The sequence below is a fragment of the Trachypithecus francoisi genome, unplaced genomic scaffold (genome assembly GCF_009764315.1).
Source record: "Trachypithecus francoisi isolate TF-2019V2 unplaced genomic scaffold, Tfra_2.0 Lachesis_group9, whole genome shotgun sequence".
NCBI lineage: Eukaryota > Metazoa > Chordata > Mammalia > Primates > Cercopithecidae > Trachypithecus > Trachypithecus francoisi.
In genome coordinates this window covers 27,010,003-27,029,676 of record NW_022681474.1, presented here as the reverse complement: position 1 = coordinate 27,029,676, position 19,674 = coordinate 27,010,003, and the positions used below count along the sequence as shown (strand labels likewise).

Genomic DNA, 19,674 nt, shown 5'->3' with positions numbered 1-19,674 from the left:
GGTCCAAGTGTATAGGTCCCCATGAGTCTGGCTTGATCCAGTGACAGCATTCAAAGTGTTTAGAAGAATGGATATTCAAGGCCGCATATCCATTGATCTTTTATGATTATTATCCCTTACAGCTGAACTTGACTTCTGAATTGAGTTACTGCTATAGTCTGAGGTTAAATTATCTGGTTGCTTTACTGACATTGTATGATGTTGATTAAGGGATAATCCTAAGTAAGAAAAGTTACATCGTAAGAAAATATAGAGTTAATATAATAACTAGAAGATAAAATGGCTAAAAGAAAAAGTCCATGAAGAATGTAAATAGAGTCATCCCTTGATGTACCCAGGGGACTGCTTCCAGGACCACCCACATATGTACTGATCTGCACACACTCATGTCCTGTAATAGACCCTGTGGAACCCATGTATTGGAAACACAGCTTTTGCATCCTTGTGTTACTGTGAATACCATATTTTTACTGAAAAAAAAAAAAAAAATCCACAGATCAGCAGAGTTCAATGAAACCCATTGTTCACGTGACAACTGTAATTGAAATGTAGTAAAAGTTTACTATCAGAGGTCTAACAGATTGAGGGAGAAAATAATGATAAGTGAGGTTAACAAAAAGGTAAATCAATTAGCTAGTTAAAAGACTAATAAGATAATTTTAAAAATCACAAAACTAAGGCTTTAAAATGGGAGAAATAGAAATTCAATTACCTTACCTATTCTGAAGCAAAGTTCAACAAAGTTGGATATTTATTAAGTCCAGATCTGTAGTTTTCTTCCTAAGCAAAGAAGAATATGAAAAGGTATGAGAGTATTTGGAGAAAGCGATTTATAATATAATTGTACTATATTTGGAAGAACTGCTTGATTTGGGGGAGTGGATTGGGAGAGTGGTGGAAATTAGCACATGACTGAGAACTTAATCTGTTTCAGGCATCATAATATATATTTTTATCGTCTTTAATCCTCAGTCTAACCCTGTGAGATGTGAGATATTCCTGTATCCCTCACTCTCATCCTGGTGTGAGATTTCCTGTATTCCTACAAAATAATATTTCTATTTTGTAGATGAGGGAACTGAGGCTGAGAAATAACTTGCCTACAATCACATAGCTAGTAAGTGATAGTAACTGGATTTCCAAATCAGTTGTGTCTAACTCTTAGGTCCATCTTATAATTCTGCCATCTTACTTCTGTTAACATCTTTTTAAGTCCCCTTCCTCATTTCTTTAATTTTATTTTAAAAATAATTCTAGTCTTAAAAAAGGGTGTGACTTACGTAGTGTTAAGAATTAGAAGATAAATATAGGGTATATTTAGTATGTTACGAAATTAATTCTGTGAATCCTGCATGGAGAAAGGTCAAGGAGATCCCAAGTTTGGAGGCTGTGAACACTTTGCAGGAGCAACCATCACTTGTTACTCAGTTTCAGTGCTTGGCTAGCTGTGGAACTGCAAAGCTTAGTGAGGTTATGGAGTCCTAGTGCTCCACCTACCTTGATTGCACCTTTGCTTTCCAAGTGTGAGTTTGATCTTGGCATCCCAATTGATAGTTGGGGTCACAGGCTATTTCACAAAGGCCTGTTTAGCCCTAAGTATAATAGTCATGATATCATTGCAAATAACCTGATCAACAGTTACACCATATTGTATGTGAAAAAAAATTTCTTCTAACTTCTAGACAATTATTTACAAGTCAGTTTTTAGAATGCAGTCTATTCAGAGACAAGCTATATATAATTTAGTATTTTAATTCAACAGAATGTTATGATTTTTATCTTACTGTCTCATTTCTTTTGACAATTTATTTTCAAGCATATTGAGATCATGAAATCCTTTTATGTAGAATTTTGTGTTAGTTTAGTTGAATTGGAGCCTCCAGTGTAATGATCACAGTCAAAGCCTAGAATCACTGGAGAGAAAATAATTGCCAGGATTTTATTCAAACTCCTAAGAGATGCTGTTATAATGCCAAAATTCTGTTAAACAGTTGAACGATTTTGTTTTGATCTTCTTCCCTTTTGGCAATTTAGTGAAATCTCTTTTGCCACTTAATTTTCTTATTTCTTTCTTATCAACCAAGAAATACGGAGCCATTTAATTTTCTGATTATTTTACTTACCCAGTGTTTGCATTTTGTTATGTTTCTCATATCCTTTATGTGTGCACTCATATTTTAAAGGTATTTTTTCTTCTTCTTGGTTAGTTTTCTGTACTATGATGCAGATGTTTTATAAGAAAAAGGTTAATAAGTAAAAATATTTTTGGTGGTAATAGTTGCTTGTGGATAATTAATATCTTGCTGACATCCTGTATTCCCTTAAATCTCTAGAGAATATAAATAATAATGTTATAATATAGTATAACAATGTAGTATAACATTATGTTCTAATATAATATAATTGTAATATAAATAATATTTTACAGAATTTATGAATATTAAGAATAGTGGGATGGTGGCAGCCAGCTTCTGTGAGTCTTTCGGCAGCTCGAACCGGTCAGATGGCCTTGAGAGAAGGGTGGTCTCGGGATGCCATCCAAAGTTGATGACAGTGGTCGGAGCCCTGGCTCCAGCACGGGGGCCTGAGCAGAACATCAGATATTTAGTTTACTGTGGTATACTGATGAGCAGAGCTCTTCTGCTACATACATCAATTTTGATTAAGGAGATATGTGCAGTAACTTTCTTCAGAATCACTGCACCATTGATAAACAAAAGAAAATATTCAGAGAGGAGGATTTTAGGCTATTTAATGCAGAAAATGTATGATGCTGTATTGGGAATGGAGGATTATAAACATTTCATTCCTTGGTGCAAAAAATCAGATATAATATCAAAGAGATCTGGATATTATAAAACACTATTAGAAACTGAGTTTCCACCAGTGTTGGATTGATATTCAGCAATAACCTTGGCAAAACCTCATTTGGTAAAGGTATCCTGTACTGATGGGAGACTTTTCTTTTTTTTTTTTTTTTTAATTTTTTTTTTTTATTATACTTTAAGTTCTAGGGTACATGTGCATAACGTGCAGGTTTGTTACATATGTATACTTGTGCCATGTTGGTGTGCTGCACCCATCATCTCGTCAGCACCCATCAATTCATCATTTATATCAGGTATAACTCCCAGTGCAATCCCTCCCCCCTCCCCCGTCCCCATGATAGGCCCCGGTGTGTGATGTTCCCCTTCCCGAGTCCAAGTGATCTCATTGTTCAGTTCCCACCTGTGAGTGAGAACATGCGGTGTTTGGTTTTCTGTTCTTGTGATAGTTTGCTAAGAATGATGGTTTCCAGCTGCATCCATGTCCCTACAAAGGACGCAAACTCATCCTTTTTTATGGCTGCATAGTATTCCATGGTGTATATGTGCCACATTTTCTTAATCCAGTCTGTCACAGATGGACATTTGGGTTGATTCCAAGTCTTGGCTATTGTGAATAGTGCCGCAATAAACATACGTGTGCATGTGTCTTTATAGCAGCATGATTTATAATCCTTTGGGTATATACCCAGTAGTGGGATGGTTGGGTCATATGGTACATCTAGTTCTAGATCCTTGAGGAATTGCCATACTGTTTTCCATAATGGTTGAACTAGTTTACAATCCCACCAACAGTGTAAAAGTGTTCCTATTTCTCCACATCCTCTCCAACACCTGTTGTTTCCTGACTTTTTAATGATTGCCATTCTAACTGGTGTGAGATGGTATCTCATTGTGGTTTTGATTTGCATTTCTCTGATGGCGAGTGATGATGAGCATTTTTTCATGTGTCTGTTGGCTGTATGAATGTCTTCTTTTGAGAAATGTCTGTTTATATCCTTTGCCCGCTTTTTGATGGGGTTGTTTTTTTCTTGTATATTTGTTTGAGTTCTTTGTAGATTCTGGATATTAGCCCTTTGTCAGATGAGTAGATTGCAAAAATTTTCTGATGGGAGACTTTTCAAGCATGGTCCATGATCTAAGGCTTTGGGTGGGGTATCAGAGGCATGTTTAGAATTGCTTTCAAAATGTGTAGCAGCATTACATGGATCTCTTCTGAAGGCGTTGGGAAGGAGCATTCACTGAACCCTCTAGCAATTTTTTTTTTTTTTTTAGCGAGTAAGAGGGTGTTGCTCTGTGCCCAGGCTGGAGTGTAGTGGCATGATGATAGCTCACTGCAGCCTCAAATTCATGAGCTCAAGCTGTCTTCCTGCCTCAGCTTCCTAAGTAGCCGGGACTATAGGTGTGCTCCACTGCCTCCCAGAGTCATTTTTAACTATATTGGCCATTCAAACTAAGTTTCTCTGGCAGTTAGGTAAACATACTAATTAGGTATGTTTTTTATGAACTTTTAATGCTAGTCATTAGAACAATCACAGGTGTCTTAAATATTCTTGAGGATATTTTAGGAAGTAGGAAGAATAATGATGATGATGATAACAATAATGATGATGGTAGTGGTGGTGGTGGAAGCTAATTTAACAGCATACCTGCTGCATTCCAAGACTTTGCACGGATTAACTCATTTAACCCTCTCAACAGCTTTCTTAGGTGGATGTTATTATCACCGCCATATTTCAGATGATGAAACTAAGATGCAGAGTATTTAAGTTACTAGCAGATGGCAGAGCTGGACTACAACTCAGGAAGTCTCTAAGTTTCTACCACAGCTTCTCAATAAAGTTCTTTACTCTTGGCTGGGTATAGTGGCTCAGGCCTGTAATCCCAGCATTTTGGGAGGCCAAGGCCAGGAGGTTGAGAACAGCCTGTGCAACATAGCAAGATCTCTGTATCTACAACACAAAAAAAGAAAGTTCTTTACTCTCGCATAATTCATTCTTGAAAATGTGTAAGAACGAGTATTCTGGGCCGGGCACGGTGGCTCATGCCTGTAATCCCAGCACTTTGGGAGGCCGAGGTGGGCAGATCACCTGAGGTTGGGAGTTTGAAACCAGCCTGACTAACATGGAGAAACCCCATCTCTACTAAAAATACAAAATTAGCCGGGTGTAGTGGCGCATGCCTATAATCCCAGCTACTCAGGAGGCTGAGGCAGGAGAATCGCTTGAACCCGGGAGGCGGAGGTTGCAGTGAGACAGGATCACGCCATCACACTCCAACCTGGGCAACAAGAGTGAAATTCCGTCTCAAAAAAAAAATAAAGGATTCTGTTCGCTTGAAAGATAGATAATAATAAAAGATCCATTTGTATATCTTCTTTGGACAATAGTGCTGATGTGAACATGCATGTACAAGTGTTTGTCTGAATTCTTGTTTTCAATTTTTGGGGGTTATACCTAGGAGTAGAGTTGCTGGGTCACATGGTAATCCTATGTGTCATATTTTGAGGAACTGCCAAACCTTTTCCATAGTGGCTACACCATTTCTATGTCTCCACCAGCCATGAATGAGGGTCCTAATTTCTGTACATCCTCACCAACATGTGTTATTTTCCATTTTTTGTATTATAGCCAACTCAGTGGGTGTGAAGTGGTATCTCGTTGTAGTTTTGATTCGTATTTCCTTAATGCCTAATGATTTTGAGCATCTTTTTGTGTGCTTGTCACCATTTGTGTATCTTATGTGGAGAAATGTCTGTTCAAATCCATTGCCCATTTTTAAATGGGGTTGTCTTTTTGTTGTTGAGCTATAAGTATTCTTTATATATTCTGGTTACCAGGTCCTTATCAGATATATGATTTGCATATATTTTCCTCCATTATGTAGGTTGTCTTTTCACCTTTTTTTTCACTTTCTTAATATCCTTTGCTGCACAACAGTTTTTAATTTTGATAAAATATAATTTGTCTACTTTTTATTATTTTGCTCATGTTCTTGTTGTTACAAACATTTTGATGAGTGGAAGAAACCAAGCACAAAAGAGTAGTACCTGGTTCCATTTATATAAAATCCTAGGAAAGCGTAATCTAAACAGGTTTGTGAGTTGGCATGATGGTTTTGCACCTGTAGACCTAGTTACTGGGAAGGCTGAGGACGGAAAGATTGCTTGAACCCAGGAATTCAAGGCCATCTTGGGCAGCATAGCAAATAGCGAGACCTTGTCTCTTTTTTTTTAAATTTTGTTTTTTGAGACAGTCTAGCTGTGTCGCCCAGGCTGGAGTACAGTGGCGTGATCTTGGCTCACTGCAAGCTCCACCTCCCAGGTTCACACCATTCTACTGCCTCAGCCTCCCGAGTAGCTAGGACTACAGGCGCTCCCCACCACACCCGGCTAATTTTTTTGTATTTTTAGTAGAGATGGGGTTTCACTGTGTTAGCCAGGATGGCCTTGATCTCCTGACCTCGTGATCTGCCTGCTTTGGCCCCCCACAGTGCTGAGATTACAGGCATGAGCCACCATGCCCGGCCAACACCTTGTCTCTTAAACAAAACAAAACAAAACAAAATCCTCTTCTAAACAGTTCTGTGGTCGCCTGAATTGACTGGTAAAGGGTACCAGGGAACTTGTTAGCATAATAGAAATGTTCCATATCATGTTTATGGTAGTGGTTACATGGGTGTTTGCAGTTGTCTAAACTTATTGAACCCTGCACTTAAAATGGGTATTTTTTATCTTGTGTATGTTATACTTCAATAAAGCTAATATTTTAAAAAAAGAATATGTACAACTTATCCAATCTACTATTAATTGACATTGAATTTGTTTCAGTGTTTAGCTACTTCAAACAATGCAGCTATGAGTATTCTCATATGTGTACTTTTGTACACACATGTACTCATTTCTAGAGGGTATGTATATGTAGGCATTGCTGGGTCGTGGGTATGCATATGGTTACATTTAGTAGATGCTGCTAAACAGTTTTCTGAGGGGACCGTACCCATTTACACACTCAGCAACAGTATATGAGAGTTCTACTTGCTCTGGATCCTCACTGACACTTGCTATTGTCAGTCTTTGTAATTTTAGTCATTCTAGTGGTTGTACAGTGGTGTGGACTATGGCTTTAATTTAGATTTCCTGAAGACTAATGAGGTTGATTACCTTTTATTTGGATTTTACTGTCAGTTCTTTTTTATTATTAACTTGCAGGCATTCTTTAAATGTTGTGGATGAGGACTTTGTTAGTGATATACGATTGGCAGGTGATTCAACCTGTGACTTGCCTTTCAGTTTCTTATTAGTAATTTTTATAAAGGGAAGTTTGTAATTTTAATGTCATGTGAATTTTCAGTCTTTTGTGGTTAATAGTTCATGAGTTCTTCATGAGTAGGAAAAAATTAAGAATTTTTTTCTACTCCGTGGTCATGAAGATATCCTCCTGTGTTATCTTCAAGATGTGTTATTCACAATTAAGCCTACAATTCACCTAAAATTGATTATTTTTGCATATGGTGTGAGGTCAGGATGAATTTTTTTCCTATGTAGATATTGATTTGATCCCAGACGATTTTGTGGAAAGTCCATACTTTCTCTCGAGCTCTGTAATACCACCTTGATCATAAAGTGTATGTGTGTAGGTCTGTTTCTAGACTTGCTTCTATTCCAGGGATTGACCCATGGCTCATTTTTGTACAGCTTCCAAGCTAAGAATAGATCTGTATTTTTATAGGGTTGTTAAAAAAAGAAGAATATGCGACGGAGATTGTATGTGTCCCAGAAAGCCTAAAATATTTACTGTCTGGCTCTTTACAGAAAAAGTTTGCCAACCTTTGTTCTATTCCATTGATCACTTTCTTTGCACCAAGACAACACTATCTTAATTAATGTGGCTTTATGATAAGTGTTGCTATTGGGTAGAATAAGTCTTCTTAGAATTGAATTTTCAGTTTCTATACCCACAAGAAAAAATTCTGTTGGAATTTTGATTGATTTTATATTGTTTATAATACTGGAATATATGAAATATTGAATGTTTTGATCCATGAATGTGGTATATCTCTCTCATGAATCCTTTGATTTTTCTTCCTTAATCACTTAATGTAGTAGATCATGTTGATACAGTTTTCAAATGTGAAACCAGCCCCGCATTACTGGACTAAACCAAACTTGTTCACAATGTGTGACGCTTTTTATGTATCATCAGATTTGGTTTTCTGTTTTATTTAGAATTTTTGCATCTCTGCTCAAGGATTGCCTTCACCTAAAGGCGGGACTTGGTCTGATAATTGATATTTAGTAGCAGACATCAAGATGGAAGCAGATGCTAAACCAGGATGAGATATGCAGAAGACTTATTGGGGGCCATGCCTATAAAGGATAAAGAAGAAAGCAAGAGAGGACAGAGAAAACTTCAGACCATGAGACAGGCCTGACCTCTGTGAAAGAAGAGAGGAAAGGAAAGAATTGGAAGGAAGGGCCCCAGATTGCAGCACAGATCTAAGAACTCCTCTGCTAGGCCAGTGGAGAGTCCCCAGGCAAACACTTGTCTTTTAGAAGAATCCTACTTTGGGCAGGAGTGGGGAAATGTGGCATCTACATGAACATGGTGATGGATCCAAAGGGCGGCAGCTGGGGCTGTCAGTCACAGTCTTCCCTGCGGCAGGTTCTTTGGAAGGAAGGCGGAAGAGCACACCTCCGTGCTTGACATGGTTGGGCTTTTTCTTTTCACCCCTGCTCACAAGTTGTATTCTTTTGGGGACCCCAACCGAAAACATGGTGTTTTCTAGAGCTCTTTTCCTTGGCTGGCCCTGAAGTTCCTTTTTTTTTTTTTGTCTCCTCAGCCTTTTGAGATTGATGGACGTTCTGTGTAGCTGGTCAGTCTCTCAGCCATTCAGCCATTACTCTGGAAACAGGAAACGCCTCAAAGTGAACAGTTGTACAAAGCACTGGACTCACCTCTCTGGATTTCCATGTATTTGGAAGCTTGTCCCATTAGGCCATCTCTGCCCTGGTAGCTTTCTGGTGCCTTCACACAAATGTGATTATACATTATCTAGCTTTTCTGGCTGTTGTTCATGGGGGCAAGAGTTGATTCTGTAACCAGCTAGTTCACCGTAGGTAGATTTAGAAATTGTCACCTATGTATTTAATGTAATTAATTATGTATTTATTGTTTAATCTTCACTTTTATTTTGAACTTCCTCTTGGTTCATTCTTACATTTTTCTCTTTTCTGAGATTAAAAAATAATTTCTCTTTTATACTTCCTACTTGAAAGGCTAGATAACATTATTACCCTTCTTTTAGTGGTTATCCTGGAAACAGTATGCAAACTCATCAAAGTCTAATGCTACTTAATTCTGTTCTACTCTTATACGATATAAGGACCTTAGAACATTTTAACTCCACTGTCTCCTTCCTATCTACATGTTGCTTTTTTTTTTTTTAAAGAGATGTGGTCTCACTGTGTTTCCCATGCTGATCTTGAACTCCTGGCCTCAGGCAGTCCCCACTTAGGCACTACTCAGAGCCTCAGCCTCCTGAGTAGTTGGGATTATAGGCATGAGCCACTGCACCTGGCTCCAACATGTTACTTACATGTGATGTAATTCTCTCTTCTTTTTTCCCTGAAATATCTGTGTTCTCCCCTCATTTTTGGAAGGTATTTTTGCTGGGTACACAATTATTCAGTAATATTGAAGATATTATTTCATTCTTACTCCATCTCCCATGGCTACTAAATTCTCTAGTTTCTCTTTTTCTTCTTCTTTTTTGTCTTTCTGGTCTGCATTCTGGATAATTTCTTCCAATATATGTTCAGTAAATTTCTTTTTAGTTAAGTTTTAAAGTTTGATTATGAAAAGTTTTTTAGGGTACTACAGCAAATATGCTTGATCACTTCTTATAGTTTCGTCACCTGGACCACTTTTAGGTTTATCTTTTTATTTCTTCAGACATGGTAAGCGGAATTTTTTTATAATCTGTGCCCGGTGATTCCTTTATCAGAAGTCTTTGTGAGTCTGTTTCTCTTGTTTGTTTTCTCTGGTAGCTTTAGCTTAGGATATTGTTGTTTTCCATGGTGGGTTTTTTGGTTTTTGTTTTTAAACTGCTTTGTGTTTCTTGACCTTCAAAAATTATTACTTGGGGATTCTTTGAGATCTAAGATGAAAAATCTCTCCTCCACGTTGATTGGTGTTTGCTTTTGACAAGGAGCAGGCTGTTACCTGAGTTAGCCTACAAATCCATGTCCGTGTGCAGTTTAGCCCATGGCCACTTCTTAGAGCTATCTTTTTCCTTCCTTTTTTTTTCTTTTTCCTACTTTGTAGCCCCAAAGTAGCCTCTGGGTTGGTGGGGAATTATATGTAGTTACCCTTCCTCTTAAGTGTGGGTGAGCCTCCAGATAGATTCCTAACTGGACTTGGGGCTTTTTCTTCTATTTGCTGGGTAGAAAAGTCCTTAAAATGGATGCTCATGTTCAGTGGCCTGGGCATGTATTGTTTCACTGGTATCAATAGTATTTTGGGTTGTAATTTTCTAACAGCTAGGCTTTACATGTATATATACTATGGTTCAGATATAAATTACCCATCTCTCTATATTAGCCCAATTAGCTAGTACATTGATAAGTCATTAGATAATTTGCTGTCCATGTATTTGTCCTATTAAGATGTAGTTATAATAAAATTACCAAGTTATTTGTAGTTTGCTATTATGGGTAATATTTCCTAATGTAAAATGTATAAACTCACTTATAGTCATATATGGACACATACACATATGCATACATAAACACACACAAAGGTAATAAGTGATTCTATATGTTGCTAGTAACAAGTTAATTTCAAAATATTTATTTGTTCTTCTCTAGTGGACAGGTGGGAATATATGGGAAAGGAGGTCTCCAGGGTTGTCTTCTGACTAACTAGGACATGATTAAAACACTTGGGAGCCTCAGATATAAAGGGGCTGTGATGGTAAGAATACATATACATTTTGACCCTATGATTTTTTTTTTCTTTTTTTTTGGAGACAGAGTTTCGCTCTTGTTGCGCAGGCTGGAGTGCAATGGTGCAATCTCGACTCACTGCACTCTCCGCCTCCGGGTTCAAGCAGTTCTCCTGTCTCAGCTTCCCAAGTAGCTGGGATTACAGGCACTTACCACCACACCTGGCTAATTTTTGTATTTTTAGTTGAGACAGGGTTTCACCATGTTGGCCCAGCTGTCTCGAACTCCTGACCTCAAGGTGATCTACCTACCTCGGCCTCCCAAAGTGCTGGAATTACAGGCGTGAGCCACTGCACCCGGCTGACCTATGATATGTATTTTTAAAAAGAAGATGGAGAAAACTTGAAACTTTGCTTGAAAGAGAATTGCTTAGAGAGAAAGTGATAGCTGCTTTCAGATGTTTGAAGGGATAAATGGAGTAGATTGATGTTTCACAATTTTTAAAAGCTATAGATGGACCTTTCCCCTAATTCTCTACCGGAAAATTCCTGTTTACGTTTTGGAGACAGTCTGAGTGATCGTTCATGCTATGTGGTAAACAAGTAGGGAATTTCTTCCTCTTGACCTACCTGTTCTAGGGAGGCGGTGGCAGCAGCACGAACCTAATGAAGGCAAATAGAGAAATGAGAGGCAAAGGCTGGGTATTAGAATATGCAGGCTGGGCACTGTGGCTCATGCCTGTAATCCTAGCACTTTGGGAGGCCGAGGTGGGTGGATCACCTGAGGTCAGGAGTTGACACCAGTCTGGCCAACACAGTGAAACCCTCATCTCTACTAAAAATAGAAAAATTAGCCAGGTGTGGTGGCACATGCCTGTAATCTCAGCTACTTGGGAGGCTGAGGCAGGAAAATCGCTTGGACCCAAGAGGCAGAGGTTGCAGTGAGCCAAGATCATGTCACTGCCCTCCAGCCTGGGGAACAGAGTGAGACTCTGGAAAAACAAAAAAAAGCAAAGTAAACTTTTCTTACATACTTTGACTTTTCAGTATTTTTATGGACAAGAATTTTTTTTATGTATTACTTTCAGAGCAAAGATCATTAAGAATAGAAATTGTCTTTTATTGCTGAGTTTTCAGTGCCTAGTAAGTACCTGGTATCTATATATAGTAGGAGCTCAGATGTTTGCTGAGTAAATGTGTTGAATAAAGGGAGGTGCACTGGGGTATTTCGAACGATGACTACCATCTTGAATTGGCACAAGCTTCTAAAATGACTGTTCCCGAAGCTGCAAAATTTAGTATGTTAGTGTCTAACCTCTGCTGTTGAAGAAGAAAAGCAGATTTCCGACCGCCCTCCTACTTTTCTTTTATCTTTTCCCATCAACCTCTCTGATACAGAGTGCCAATGACACTCTTTTGATTTAGAAATCAGTTTCACATAGCTGCTATGTGTGTAAGCTAGAACAGTAATAACAAAAATATGGTAATCCTGGATTTACATAACAACTTGGGCTTCTTCTTTGTAAAATAAACTGGTAAAATAAGGTGGTCAAGTTAGATGAAAGGTTAAAAAAAAAAATCTTTTGCTTCAAGTCCCAGGAAACCTTGTTTATAGTGATCTAAAATGCAAGGAATTCAGTTGGATTAAAGTAGCATTGTCAGAAAATTCCATTTCTAGGAGTAGATTTTAAGAGTTTGAAAAACAGTGCATGAAGTTAATTTGGCAGCAAAGAAAATAAATGAAATTTTAAAAATCTCTTTAAGGATTCTAAAACACTTCACATGGAATTTAGGATTTCAGAGAACTAATTGGAGACACTGAACAGATAGGGCGATACAGGTAAAAAAGAAGAAAGTGCATGGCAGAGTATTAATGTTCTCCAGGATGTTAATTTCTCCTCTGGAAATAACTTCTTTATAGAAATGTTATTTTAGAGGTAACTCTGTAATTAGGTAATTTTGAGCTTTTTTTAAAATTAATTTTTAAATTTGTAATTGACAAATTATTGTACATATTTATGAGATACAGTGTGATATTTTAATGCATGTATACATTATATAATGATCAAATCATTGTATAATGGTTTCTTTTTATTATTTTTTGTTGTTGTTGTTGTTGTGTTGTTGTTGTTGAGACAGAGTCTCGCTCTGTCGCCCAGTAGCTGGGACTACAGGCGCCCGCCACCTCACCCGGCTAGTTTTTTGTATTTTTTTTTTTTTTAGTAGAGACGGGGTTTCACTGTGTTCGCCAGGATGGTCTCGATCTCCTGACCTCGTGATCCGCCCGTCTCGGCCTCCTAAAGTGCTGGGATTACAGGCTTGAGCCACCGCGCCCGGCCTCTTTTTATTATTAAAGTTCTTTTAGAGACAGGTTCTCACTATGTTGCTCAGGCTGGTCTTGAACTCCTGAACTCAAGTGATCCTCCCACCTTGGCCTCCCAAAGTGCTAGGATTACAGGACCAAGCTACCATGCCGAGCCATTTTTTTTCCCCCTTAAATTCAGGGTCTCATTCTATCTCCCAGGCTGGAGTGCAGTGGCACAATCTCAGCTCACTGCAACCTCCACCTCAGCCTCTAGAATAGCTGGGACCACAGGCTTGCACCATCATGCTTGACTAATTTTTCTATTTTTTGTAGTGGCAGGGTTTTGCCATGTTGCCTAGGCTGGTCTTGAATTCCTAGACTCCTGGCTCTGCCTCCCAAAGTGCTAGAATTACAGGTATGAGCCACCACACCTGGCCAAGTTGATTTCATAGAAGTTGAGCTGTCTTTTTTTTCAGCTGCTCTGTAACTTAAGACCTTAATCATAGACACCCCCTTGTTGGGTAGTCCCATTTTCCTTCCTGATTGTTGTCCAGCTAGTTGGCCTGCATTGAAAGTACTTGATTCATAAATCCATTTAGTAAAGATTTAATTATAAGAGTTCCTGTTTTGATATTTAACAGATAGTTTTTCATCTTTGCTATAAAAACACAACAGAAATATTTACATGTAAATGCCAAATACATTAAATCAAGAAATATAATTTTTGTTTGTTTATTCCCTTAGCAAACATCTGTTGAGTCAGTCCTGTGAGCCGCTCACTAAACTAATTACTGGGAAGGAAGTGATATGGCCTCTAACCTCACTTCCTTCAGATAGCTGTGCACATGTCACCTGTAGGCCTTCCCTGACTACTTCAGAGAAACAGCCCTGCCTTTCCCTCTTCCTTTCCTTCTCACTCTGCTTATTGTTCTTCACAGCAGTTATTACCATTTCTCATATTACTTATTTCTTCCTAAGCATTTTTCTCTCTCAGTTGGAATGTAGAGCAGATACTTTATTTTCTTACTTTATTTTTTAAAGCCCAGAACATTTCCTGGCACGTCTATATCTAATGAATATATATAGAATACAGACTCTGATTCCTTGGGCCATGATCCTGCAACAATTGCATATACCTTTATTTTTGCACCTTTTAATTATTTTATATCCTCCACCAAACTAGAAACTACTTTTTTCTTTTTTTTCCCTGAGACAGAGCCTCGCTGTATGGCTCAGCCTGGAGTGTAGCAGCACGATCTTGGCTCACTGGAGCCTACACCTTCTGAGTTCAAGCGATTATCCTGCCTTAGCCTCCCTAGTAGCTGGGACTACAGGCACTCACCACCACATCTTGCTAATTTTTGTATTTTTTAAGTAGAGATGGAGTTTCACCATGTTGGCCAGGCTGGTCTTGATCTTCTGACTGCAGGTGATCCACCCACCTCAGCCTCCCAAAGTGCTGGGAATACAGGTGTGAGCCACCACACCTGGCCGGAACTTCTTGAAGCCAGAGTTTTAACCACCAGGCAAGGGGATCTCAGGTGGGATGTCCATTGGGTTGTTAACAGATGAATAAGAGTTTATCAGGAGGAAGGAAAAATGGCATTCCAGAACAAATTTAGAGACATTTAGAAGTTACATTTGCCCAGATTTGGTGAAGGATTTGAGGATGGAGTGTATGTCTCCAGTTAAAGATGCCTTTTGGAGCATTATGCTTTTCTGGCTTGAGTGACTGGATAGATGGGGGTGTCATTAAATTAAGGATCGAAGGATATTGAAGTGAAATATATCTCTCCTTCCTCTGGAGACATGAGTTTAGTTTGGGATAAATTGCATTTCTGATGCCTGTAGAGAGTTCAGTATCTAACTGAAGATTTGTTTCTGGAGTTCTCAAGAGAGAGGTTAGGGGTTGAAAATAGATTTGACAGTCATTTTGTATGTTATTACTAAGTCTTAAGCATACGTGAAACCATACACAGAGAGGATAAAGACACGTAGAATAAAGGCAGGACTGTAAGAGATGATCAGAGAAAGAAGAATCAGAAAGGAAATTTGAGAGTAAGTAGTGGAAAACTCTGAGGACAACCAGGAGGAGTTGGTAATTTGCTTATTAGGAGTTGATAATTTTAAGTGGGGTAGGGGGAGTGGAAAATTTGTCCTTTGTCATAGAGAATTCATTAGGATTTGGACTAAAGAGCTGGACTAGACCTGACAAATGGCAGTTTGGTAAAGTTACTGAGAATAGTTTCAGTGCAGTGGACGGAAGGGAGGAGGAAGACAAATAGGAGTGGGCTGGAATATAAAAATTAGAGCAGCAAACTGTGACAAGGTCAGGGTGGGGTAATTGGCAGTTTTGCCCCCCAGGAGATATTTGTTAATTTCTGAGACACCCTGAATTAGAAGTAACTGAAGGTAAGTGATATATACACTACATTTTTAAGAAGTGTGAAAAACGATGGGATAGAGAGCATAGCTATATGGAAAGGTGGAGAGAACTTATGTTGTTTTAAGTTTGGGAAGCTTTTGTATATCCATGAGATTTGGAGAGAAGACCAGGGATTTTATCACATGAAGTTTTACATGTGAGAAGAGATAATTATGGGGGCAAGGTCCTGAAGAGGGCTGATGACTAAATCCCACCTGAAATAAGACAAAGAACATGAGGACAGGCAAAGAAAAAAAAGTTGAGGATATAGCAATTGAGTGAACTGGGAGACAAGGTTATCGAACTAGCGTGAGGAAATCAGCATGGAACAGCAAGTTAAAGAGGGTTATTATGGCCAGCTGTGGTGACTCATGCCTGTAATCCCAGCACTTTGGGTGGGAGGCCGAGGCAGGAGGATCACTTGAAGTCAGTTCGAGATCAGCGTGGTCAACATAGCAAGACCTTATCTCTATAAAAATAAATTTAAAAAAAAGAAGGTTACTAGGAGTTTGAAACAGCAACCTTGAGGGGGCAGGAATTAAAATGCAAGCAAGAGACTTCTCTGAACAGTGTCAAGAACTTAGCTGAACTGGGAAATTGTAAATCAGTGGTTGTTATGCAGTCTTATTCAGCTATAGTAGCAGGCCAAGAACAGAGCAGGCGTATTTTGGAATTCTCCATAGTCAGAGTTGGCAAATCAAATGCTTTGAAAGGTTAAGGGGAAAGGAAGTTGAGGGTGCTGGTGAATTTTGTTGAAATACTGATCCATGGGTAATCTTAGTAAGAAAGAAAGTAACTTCTGTTCCAATGTTCGTATATGTGTTGCCGAAGTGAGCATGAAAATAATTTCTGGAGGGAGACTGATAGTTTAGAAGAATGGAGAAGACTAAAGGGAATGGAAGGTCTTGATAAAGTCAAGCAAGTTTAATTGGTTGAAGGATTGAGAGTGATAAAGTCAGATAGAAAGGTAGTTGGTTAGAGCACCATAACAAGTTTTTCTGAGTTTGCAGAGAAATTAAATTCTAGCATAACAGAAATAATAGGGTTATGAATCTAGATATGATAATACCGTTTGTGAAATGTGTGAAATGTTAGGGGGGAAAAAACCCAATGCTACATGAACTTCAAATACTTCAGAAAGCAGATGCTAGGATTTTTTGTTCATTGTAGGATAATGAATGCCTGGCACATTTGTAAGAGCTTGGTAAATATTTATTGAATGAATAACACCCATCTACAGGCTTTCTTGCCTCGATACTTCATAATGCCAGAGAATTTTGATTCACATCTGATATCTAGTGGTATTGTACTTAAACTGCTGTTGAGTGGCAGCATTTGCCTTACACTATTTGAGGGAAATAGTACAGATTAGTTGTAGCACAGTTGCTTTGTTCCTAAACAACTCTCCAAGTTGGTTTTGGGAATTTTTACTATTGACATTTTCCAGGGCTCTAATTTTACTTAGTCAGCAAACATTTATTGAGCATCTACTATGTGCCAGGCACTGTTCTGTGTGCTGGAGATTTTCAGGTACTATATATTCTCGTGCATATATGAACTCAATGAACTTGAATACATAGGTAGAGCAGTTGCATTGGGAATGGGCTACTTGTTAAGACACTTAACTTAGGATTCTATTATGATTTTTACATGTGAAACCTTTCTAAATTTATTTCATAGCCTTTGGGGCTATCGTTTCTGTCATGACATACTGCTTTTTATTAATGTTAAGTAGGTATTTAGGAAGATGAAAATAGAGTGGGTTTGTTTGTCAGCTTACAGTAGAAATCACATAGTGCAGAAAGCTACATACTGTGAAGAACTATTGAAGGGTTTTGTTGTCTTGCCTTTAAGAAAATGTAAAGTTCTTATCTGTTAGTGGTGTATATGTATATGGATATATTTAAAGTATCTATGAATGACATCATATCTGGGATTTGCATTAAAATGTTTTAAAGTGGGTAGGTTTCAATGACGCAAGACAAGATTGACAGATTTTTTAATAATGATTTAAGCTGCATTCATGGGGCTTTGTTGTGCTTTCTACTTTTGTGTATGCTGGACATTTCCACAGTAAAACTTTCTTTTTGTTGTTGTTTTGTTTTTTGGTTTTTTTTGGAGACAGGAGTGCAGTGGCGCAGTCTTGGCTCACTGCACCCTCCGCCTCCCATGTTTAAGCAGTTATCTGCCTCAGCCTCCCAGGTAGCTGGGATTACAAGCATGTGCCACAATGCCTGGTTAATTTTTTTGTATTTTTGTTAGATACAAGGTTTCACCATCTTGGCCAGGCTGGTCTTGAACTCCCGACCTCGTGATCCACCTGCCTCTGCCTCCCAAAGTGCTGGGATTACAGGCGTGAGCCACCGTGCCTGGCCAGCAAAACCTTTTAAAAACTAGAGAGGTGTGAGTTGAAAGAAAGGTTAGCATGATTCAGTTAGAACATGGTTTGCTTTTTTATATTGAACAGATTTTCTTATTTTGTTCTGTTTGTTATTACTTGAAGATCAGGTTAAGTAGAAAGATAGTATGTTTTTACTAATAATAGATATAATGTGATTGAGACCTGACAGGTGACATTCTACTGACAGTATCCAGAGATTATTGGAATTTGGGCTTGGGAGCTCATGGTAATTGCTGGATCTATAGATTGGAAACTTGGCGATATAAGTTCAAAGTACTAGCTCTCACTCTGCAAGTGAGAGCATTTTGAGTGAGAATTTGGAGAACACCTAGATTTAATAAGTTGGCACATCTTTCTTAGTACTTCTCTCCTTACCAAAAAACAAACAAATACACTAAGAAAGGACTAATAATCTGCCATAGCAGTCTTCTTCTTAAATTGGATTCTGCTTCATGACTTATATAGGATGTATTTATCATATGATACATATGGATTTTTAATGTTGGACATTGTGTCTCTGTTAGACTCTTAAGATAACTGTGTGATACCAGTAAACCGTATCCCCATAATAAAAGTTAGAAGCCTGTTGTCAACATTAAGAAATAATAGTTATAAAATATTTTAGGCAAACAAAGTATAGGAAAAAATGTTACTTCTAAATGCTTGCCACCCATCTTTGTCATCTTAACATTTCAGCTTCACCTCCACCCCTCATAACCTTTCCGTTTCCTCCTTTCTCTCTCCTGAGAACATAAATGACTGCAAATATAATAAGGCCCTTTTATGCCACTCCTTTCCTATTCCGTTCCTCCAGAGGTAATTACTAGCCTGAATTTGGTGTATATTACTCCTTATTTTTGTTTTTTTCCTTAATAGATCCACAGTTCCTATCACTCACTAAATTCTTCTACATCCTGTTTTTTTCTGTGGCAGTCTGTTCTCCATCAAAGAGAAATAAGGATCCCTTTTCATCACTCAGACATAACTTTGCTATGTATTTCAGTCTGTGTTGGGGTTTCAGTTATTTTTTTATCTGAAAAATAGATATTAATTTCAGTATGCTATTTATTTTCCTTAAATAACTGATGCTTGGTGCCTTCATATTCCATTATGTGATAAACCTCTTTAGCTTTCCACCTTTCTGGAGGGTATACTTCTTCCCAGGCTTATCTAACTTTCAGATTGGAGCACAGTCTTATTTCAACGGCCTTTTGTTGTATAGAGATAGACATTTTTCTTTGGCAACAAAGAAGCCAATGGAAAAAATACCATTTTTTGAAATAAGTCTCATAAAAGCAGAGATTTGGTTCGACTAAAAAAATTCTCCAAGTGTGAGAACTTTGAGAGGGAAGAAACAAAAGCTCAATCTCAGTGATAACCATTATTTTCTTTCTTTTATATTTTATTATTTTTTAAAGCCAATGGCACCTGGTATTCCCAGGCAGTCTCCCATCCAACTATTAACCAGCCCCAGTCCTGCTAGACTTCTGACATCAGACAAGATTGGGCACATTTAAGGTGGTATGGCCATAGACAAGAGCCATTATTTTCTATTGCTTTGCTCTTGATTAAAATGTAGGATAGTTTCTCTTTGTATAAACTATATATTTTTCCAGTCTGTTAAGAAATATGTTTCTCTTGTCCTCAGAACTGAGGGATTTTCTTACTATCATGATCTGTTTCTCTTTGATCTTCATTATAGAGTCCTTTTTGTAACTGGCATAGTTCAAATTTTGTTGCTTCTTAAAAGTAATCTATTAGCTTAGTCTGTTTT

The 19,674-nt window shown here is 38.1% G+C and overlaps 1 protein-coding gene and 1 pseudogene across 11 annotated transcripts in view; both read left to right on the top strand.

Annotated features, from left to right (window-relative positions):
• Positions 1-19,674, top strand: part of ARHGAP21 (Rho GTPase activating protein 21) — a 142,982-nt gene that overhangs the window by 60,793 nt on the left and 62,515 nt on the right. The window lies entirely within an intron of this gene.
• LOC117082776 lies at positions 1,353-2,961 on the top strand (annotated as a pseudogene).